Raw genomic sequence first — 8,401 nt, 5'->3', positions numbered from 1 at the left:
CTGACAGGCTAACACAAACTGTCTGACATCGGGACCCATAGAGGACCACCAAAAACGCTGACGTACGGTAGCCAACGTTCTCCGAACCCCCGGATGGCAAACAAACTTGGACTCGTGACCCAACCCGATGACCTCGGAGCGAAGCGCATTTGGAACCCACAATCGACCCGCTGGGCATCCCTCTGGCACTTCCCCCTCCCAGCCGGCCCGTCTCACCCGTTGTTCTATTCCCCAGTGCAGGGCACCCACCACCCGCCCCTCCGGGAGGATGGTTTCGTCCCCAGCGGAACCGGGGCTTTCGAACAAACGAAGGAGAGCATCGGGCTTTGTATTCTTGGAACCGGGCCGGTACGAGAGGGTGAAGTTAAATCTGTCAAAGAAGAGCGCCCAACGAGCCTGACGAGAAGATAACCTCCTGGCTGAACGGATGTATTCGAGATTCTTATGATCCGTCCAGACCAGGAAGGGCTCCGAGGTCCCCTCTAACCAGTGACGCCACTCACCCAAAGCCAGTCTGACCGCCAGCAGCTCCCGATTGCCTATGTCATAATTTCGCTCTGCTGGGTTTAACCGATGGGAGAAAAAGGCACAGGGATGCACCTTGCCATCCTTAGCAGACCGCTGAGATAAAACGGCGCCTACCCCGACATCCGATGCATCCACCCCCACAATAAATTGAGCAGCCGGATCTGGAATAGAGAGAACAGGAGCAGAGATAAACCGGGACTTTAAATTATCAAAGGCCTCCTGAGCGCTGGAATTCCAAACAAACCTCTCCTTAGTGGAAGTGAGAGCAGTAAGAGGTTGAGCAATCTGACCATAATTTCTGATAAATCGCCGGTAAAAATTGGCGAAACCCAGAAATCTTAATAATTCCTTACGGGAGTCGGGGACTGGCCATTCGGCCACCGCTTTGATCTTGGCTGGGTCGGGACGGATCTCACCGGGGGCAACAACAAAACCCAGGAACGAAACCGACTTACGATGGAATTCGCACTTCTCCGCCTTGACATACAGCTTATTTTCTAACAACCGGCGTAAGACTCGGCGGACATGCTGAGTGTGTTCCTGCATGGAGGGAGAAAAGATGAGAATATCATCTATGTACACAAAGACAAATTTGTTAATCATGTCTCTCAGCACATCATTGACCAGAGTTTGGAAGACAGAGGGGGCGTTACAAAGGCCGAACGGCAGAACGCAGTACTCAAAGTGTCCGGTAGGGGTGTTAAAGGCTGTCTTCCATTCATCTCCCTCTCTTATACGCACCAGATGATAGGCGTTGCGTAAATCTAGCTTAGTAAAGAACTGCGCCCCCTGCAGGAGCTCAAACACAGTAGACATTAAAGGAAGGGGGTACCTATTCTTAACAGTAATGTCATTCAAACCCCTATAATCAATACAAGGGCGCAGGGAGCCGTCTTTCTTGCCAACAAAGAAAAACCCCGCCCCTGCGGGCGAGGTGGAGGGACGGATGAGACCGGCACGCAGGGCATCATTAATATACTGGTCCATAGCCTCTCTCTCAGGACCCGATAAGGAATAAAGTCTACCCTTAGGCGGAGAAGTGCCGGGGAGGAGATCAATAGCACAATCATATGGCCGGTGAGGAGGAAGGGAGGTGGCCCGGGCTTTACTAAACACCTGAGCGATATCCGCCGGGACTCCGGTCAAATCGACCGCCGGAACCTGAGGAAGAGAAAGAACAGAACCAGAAACAGCAGAACCAAGACAAGACACATGACAAGACTGGGACCAAGACAAAATAACACTATGCTGCCAATCAACGTGAGGATTGTGTTGCGCTAACCAACCATGCCCTAAAATAATAGGAGACATCGAAGCATGAAGAATATGCAACACAATCTCTTCACGATGATTGCCAGACACAGAGAGACTCACAGGGGGAGTGCAATGTGTGATCCGCGCCATCTGCTGCCCCTTTAGGGACCAGACATCCAAAGGGGATTGAAGAGGGACAGCCGGGAGATTCCAGGAGCGGACCAGAGCTTCGTCAATGAAGTTGCCCTCCGCACCAGAGTCGAGGAGGGCGGTGGACGGATGATCACGCCCAGCGAAGGACAGCATGGGGCAGAGGGAGAAGTGGAAGTCTCACCCATAAGCACTCGCCGGCGCAGAGAGCGACGCTGACTACGAAGCAATCTCCGGGCTTCGATCCGGAGAGCGAGATCAATGATGGCGTCCAGCGAGGAAGGAAGATCATGGACAGCGATCTCGTCCTGGAGATCCTCAGATAACCCCTCCATAAACTGCGCTCGGAGAGCCGCTTCATTCCAGTGGCAGGTAGCTGCTAAGGTCTTAAACTCAATGGCGTACTCGGTGACGGAGAGCCTTCCCTGAGCCAGATGTGCCAACCGAACCGCAGCGGCGTCCCCACGCACCGAACGGTCGAAGAGCTTCTCCATCTCCCCGCGAAACTCATCAAACGACCGACAGCAAGGGTCGCGAGCATCCCACACGGCCGTAGCCCACTCGCGCACCTTGCCAACCAGAAGAGAAATCACAAACGCCACCCGGGTGCGCTCTGAGGAATAGCGGCGGGGCTGGAGGGCAAAAACCACAGAGCATTGTGACAGAAAAGCCCGACAGGAGGCAGGATTGCAGGATTACCATCATATGGAGGTGGGGCTGTGACATAAGGCTCCGTCTGCGACGGCTGACTGGGTTGGGTGGCATCATGACTGACCTGGTCAAGACGAGAGGAAAGGTCAGCCATACGGACAGATAACTCCTCCAGGTCTTGAGATGTTGTAGTGAGACGAGCCGAGTGTTGTCCCAACCATGAGCCCTGCTGGGCGAGCGCCGACCGGAGAGCATCAACCTCCGCGGGATCCATACTGGCAAGTTCGTCCTGTTAAGAATGACACAAGACCGGAATCCCAGCGCAGAGGTTTTATTCACAGAATATGTATAATAGAAAACACTCAATGTAGTCAGATGCAAAATGTATAGAAGAAAAACACTAGATGGATCAGATATGTATAATGGAGAACTCTCAGTGTCTGTGTATGCATATAAGGAGAAGAGATGACACAGTAATCACAGGGACGAAGTCCTGGCGGCACGGAGGGAGAATCCTGGTGGGGCACAGAGAGAGAGAGAAGCGATCAGAGTCTTCAGCAGTACGCGCGCTGGACAGCGCACTCCGGCAGTCAGAGTGTAGAGCAGAATTACGCGCTAGAGCGCACTGCGGCTGTCAGCATCTTCGGCAGAATTACGCGCTCGTGAGCGCACTGCGGCTGGACAGGGTGTAGAGCAGAATTACGCGCTAGAGCGCACTGCGGTTGTCAGCGTCTTCGGCAGAATTACGCGCTCGTGAGCGCACTGCGGCTGGACAGCGCAAGGTGTAGAATATCGCTTGGAGATTCCTCTGACTGAAAGTTTCCAAAGACTAGACAGATGCCACACCAATCGAGAGAGACTGACAGCAGGGCGGGGAATCTAACGGGGCAAAGGCAGCAGAGAGCACGGTGAAATATACTAGGAATAAAACTAGACACGACAAGAACTAGACAGAGCTAGCGGGCAGGAACACACAAAGACGAACTTGCAAAGAACAAAGGAAACGAGGGGAATATAAATCAAACCGGATTGGGCAATAACAAGGATCAGGTGTGGGACGCCGGTGCGAAGAGTTAGAGACAATGAGATCAACAGGTGGAAGGCGCGCACGTGTGGAGCTGTCAAAACAAAAACACAACACAAGTGAAACAAAGACAAAGCAGCCAATAAAACCGAAATCATGACAGTGTCATAATTGAATTTCTTTGCATTCAGCATCCTGTAGCCAGTTATAATATTTGCGGGGTTTTTTATGTTGTTTTTTGGATAATAACCATAATTGTTTACCACTAAAATAATACTTATAGTAAACTAATAATAATTAACTATCAAACTGTCATTTTGAGTGCTCTTGGGGGCCCCCTGGTGGCTATGGGGGCCCTAAGCAACTGCTTAGCTCGCTTATGCCTTGGGCCGGCTCTGTCTGGAAGGGTATCCACATATACAAATTCCTCTATCCTGCCACCGTTTGTTTGAGCTAAAATGAAACTAACCATGGCTGAATCCGAAATCGCATACTTACTGTGTAGGTACTGAATTTCACTGGGTACCTACTTAACGTGCGCTAAGGCAGTATGTACGTTCGTGTTAAGTATGGACAGCATTTGCCATGTTGACGTTATCATGTGACCTATGACGTAGTAGACTTGTTCGAGTTCATGCGGAACCACAAGAACCGACAGGAGATTGACATCACAATACCACGAGAGCAACTCGAAATCAGACTTCTCCGTATGATTTCTGGAATCGCTCTCACAGTACTTTGATGTCATCCAGCTGTTGGTTCTTACAGCGGTGCATAAACTCGAACAAACCTAATAACAGACATGAAAACGTATGCGTGTGTATGAGGGACAGGTGCACTAACACCTGATTGCATCAGTAACTTGATCTGTAACAGTGTTACAGATATATTACACATTATTTTGTAGTGGACAAAATAAGTAAAACAAGCAGATTGTAATTTAATATCGATTGTCAGATGACAGCTGTGCTTGAATACAAACTAGACAATGCAGGCAATGTGATTATATACATTTTAGTGAAGCAATCTCTTGTATTTACTTAAAACAACAGGAAACAATAAAAAAATGAATGAATAAAACCATCACAATAAATGAAAACGTATAGAAGTGAATCCCATATGAAACAAAACTTTATTCAAATGTATTTTTCTAACAAACCATCACATATTTACTGTCAGCTCAACACAGCTGTGATAATTCTGCAGCTTTATTTTCATGAATCAGATGAGCACTTTAATTGTGGTATATCCTGGGTCTGTGCGTGATGTCAGGGTGCTGAGGAACATCCCTGTGTGTATCAAAACCACCCGATTGGCTGGTCTCCGGTCGATTACTTTGCTTTCCCATGGCACCATGGGAAAGCTGGGATAGAAGTGTCCATCCGATGCACGCTTCAGAATCTGGGCGGACTCAGTAGGGCATCCGGGGATTTCTCGCCTACTGATTTTATGGATACTGAGGATTCGGACGTATTACTCTGTTCACGTACTGTTCCTGTCACCCCCAGGGGCTGGCTATGTTTGACTGAAGCCACGCCCCTTCTCAACTTCCACCTCGAGGAGGTCCCCAAAGCCAACCCAATGACCAGACAAACACGAGAACAGGTAAGTAAAATATAAAACAATCTTTATTGAGTTTAAATATTTAAAAGGACTGGGGAAATGGGGAAAGGGGAATTTAAAACTAATGGGTCTCTAACTCCTCCCTCCAGGGAGACTGCAGCCACGGGCAGACAGGGACAAGGGCAACAGGGGTGCAGGCCACCGTAAGCCGGGGGGAAGGGGAAACGTCAGGCTCCGGCCTGGTCCCTGCTATCCGTGGCGCCCTCCTTCTTCCTTCCTGGAGGCAGAGTACAAACAGTGTGACTGGTAAGGGAACTTTCCGCTATCTGCGTGCCTTTTCTGTTCGGCAGGGGGTCTTCGCCCCGCGTGCCTTCACGTTTCTCCGTCGTACGTTCACTCTCTGGCTCCTTGCTCTCCACAGGTGGCCGCTGAGACACAAAAGCACTGTTAATTTGGACTTGGGGTATTTCTCACCAGCTCTGCTGTTTACAGCTCTCTTGGTAGGTATAGCTCTCTGCAGTCTGTTCTCTGAATGTTCACTCTCGTTCTCCCTTTGCTCCACAGGTGACTACCGGGACACAAAAGCACTGTTAACTTGGACTTGGAGTATTTCTCACCAGCTCTGCTGTCTACAGCCCTCTTGGTAGGTATAGCTCTCCACAGTCTGTTCTCTGAATGTTCACTCTCGTTCTCCCTTTGCTCCACAGGTGACTACCGGGACACAAGAGCACTGTTAATTTGGACTTGGAGTATTTCTCACCGGCTCTGCTGTTTACAGCTCTCTTGGTAGGTATAGCTCTCCACAGTCTGTTCTCTGAATGTTCACTCTCGTTCTCCCTTTGCTCCACAGATGACTACTGGGACACAAAAGCACTGTTAATTTGGACTTGGGGGATTTCTCACCAGCTCTGCTGTTTACAGCTCTCTTGGTAGGTATAGCTTTCCACAGTCTGCTCTCCAAATGTCCACTCTCGTTTTCCTTTTGCTCCACAGGCGACCGCTGGGACACAAAGCACTGTTACTTGGATTTTGGATGCTTCTCACCTGGTCTGCTGTGGCTGTTTGGATAGACGCTTCTGCAGCTCACCCACCACGCTGTTTCAGGGGTAGGGCCGCCCTCCTTCTCCTGGAGGTATCCAACGATTGCACAGGTTAGTTTTTACACGTTGCTTAACACAAGAGTTGATACTCACAGCAATTTGCCTTCGTTTACGTTGCAACACAAAGTCGGTTTCCTTCCTGCTTTACTCCTTTAATTGTGCCACTTAGACCAATGTTTCTTCTACCCGTAGGATCTTCCTTTAACTCCAGCGTTTCCACCGCAAACTACAACGAGAGAGAGAGAGAGAGAGAGAGAGAGAGAGAGAGAGAAAATGTAGACAGTCACCAATGTCTATCACCGAGCACAGCTCCGTTCCTCAGCACACACAAAAACGTGCCCAACTGTGATTTAACTGCTCTTTAAATACTCCTTCATGTACTCCAGTTGTCCAATCACCCGGCGATCTCCTTAACTACACACAGCTGTGCTTAATCGACTGATTACAGCCCTTCGCGATGCTGCCGGATGTCCGGTGTTTCCTTTCTCCGGTCTGGGCGGAAACATCCGGGGGGAACCAAACTTTCCCAACTTTTGGTTCCGCCCAAAAAGATCGTCACCTTGTGACATTTCCTCTACTACATTTTCAGTAAGTAGGCGGTTTTGGACAATACTTAAGTACACGTGCCTCTGAATCTCGCCAGAAATAGTCCAAAATCCCGCTACTTCTCGCCTACCCTTTTACGTATACTGAGGTGTCGGACATACTATTCGTTCGCCTACTGCTTTTTGCCTACTATATAGTATGGCAGTATGCGGTTTTCGGATTCAGCCCATGTGCTCTTTGCTGCCTCCTTTTATAATGGCACTTCCTGTTTCCTGTCATGTGATCACTCACATGACATGTAGACCATATAAAATAAAAGACATACACGCAAATTAAAAGCAAGAGATAAAATGGAATAAAATTGCTAAGACTACATGTTAAACCTATTGAAACTCAAATATACATAAATCACAAACTATAAATGAAGAGTTTGGTTCCAAAATGCAATAAATACATTTTTGACTAAGAAAGAAAGTGATAAGATGAAAACCACTATTTTCTGTTGCAAACTTTTACATGGCATCTTTAGGTTATAATAACATAAAAAATTCTAATCCATAATTTGACTTTCAAAGATTTATTATAAAAAACTATTATTTTTTCCGTATTTAAATGCAATCAATCTATCTATTGAATCAATATATAAATGTGCATTTATCTTTGCCATGTTACATTAATTTAGTTAACTATTGGTGTACACTGATTAAAAAAAAACATGAATAGCATTAATCAAAACACTTTGTCATATTAAGAACACTGTCATTGCTGCTGTCATCCTTGGGACGTCATTGGCAGTAACTTATAAAAATATCCAAACTCTTCATACATTAAGTGGTTAAAACATGAGTCTTGTGCGGCAGTGTCACAACCTAACTAGTCTAGGGTCGTAAACTTGCACATTACTGCTTTGGTTCAGTACAGGTAATGCTGGCATGTACATTGAGTTTTATGCTTGGACTAAGCAAAAGATGGTTTGTATGGTTCTTCTGTCCTATTCTGAAAGTCTGCTAAATTGTGTATAGGCCAAATGACATGTACCTGTATGTACTGTACACGTGAAACATGATCAAGTTCATATGTATGTATATATACACTACAGATGCAAATTCAAAGACCATTCTGAAATATTTTGGTGTAGCCCCTGTCACAGATTTTCAATGCTAAACTTGAAACCAATTCGACTTGTGGTCCAACATATATAAAACAAGCCAAGTTAATATGATGTAATAAATAAATATTAAAATTTAGGCTATTACTAGAATGTGCTTTGGCGGGCAACTCACAGACTTTCAGAAGGCACCATTTTGGAAACCACTGTCTTAGGGTAGTCAGTAATAACCATACAAATGCTGGGCAGATTTCTTTTGAAAAAGTTATTGGTGACTTTGCATCAAAGAATACAAGAAAGTTCACAGTTTGGGAAAGTTTAGTCTTTAGTGTTTTATAAAACAATTATTCTATAGATGTTGTCCATGGCACCATAAAAGCTAATGATGCCCTGTGATGAACTGGCCATCGGTCCTGGGTGTTTTCTGATATGGCCTAGATTATTAATCTCAAGAGAATAATTATAGAGGCGGTTTCC

This window comes from Paramisgurnus dabryanus, chromosome 8, assembly GCF_030506205.2.
Source record: "Paramisgurnus dabryanus chromosome 8, PD_genome_1.1, whole genome shotgun sequence".
NCBI lineage: Eukaryota > Metazoa > Chordata > Actinopteri > Cypriniformes > Cobitidae > Paramisgurnus > Paramisgurnus dabryanus.
Note: the sequence above shows the minus strand (reverse complement) of the source record.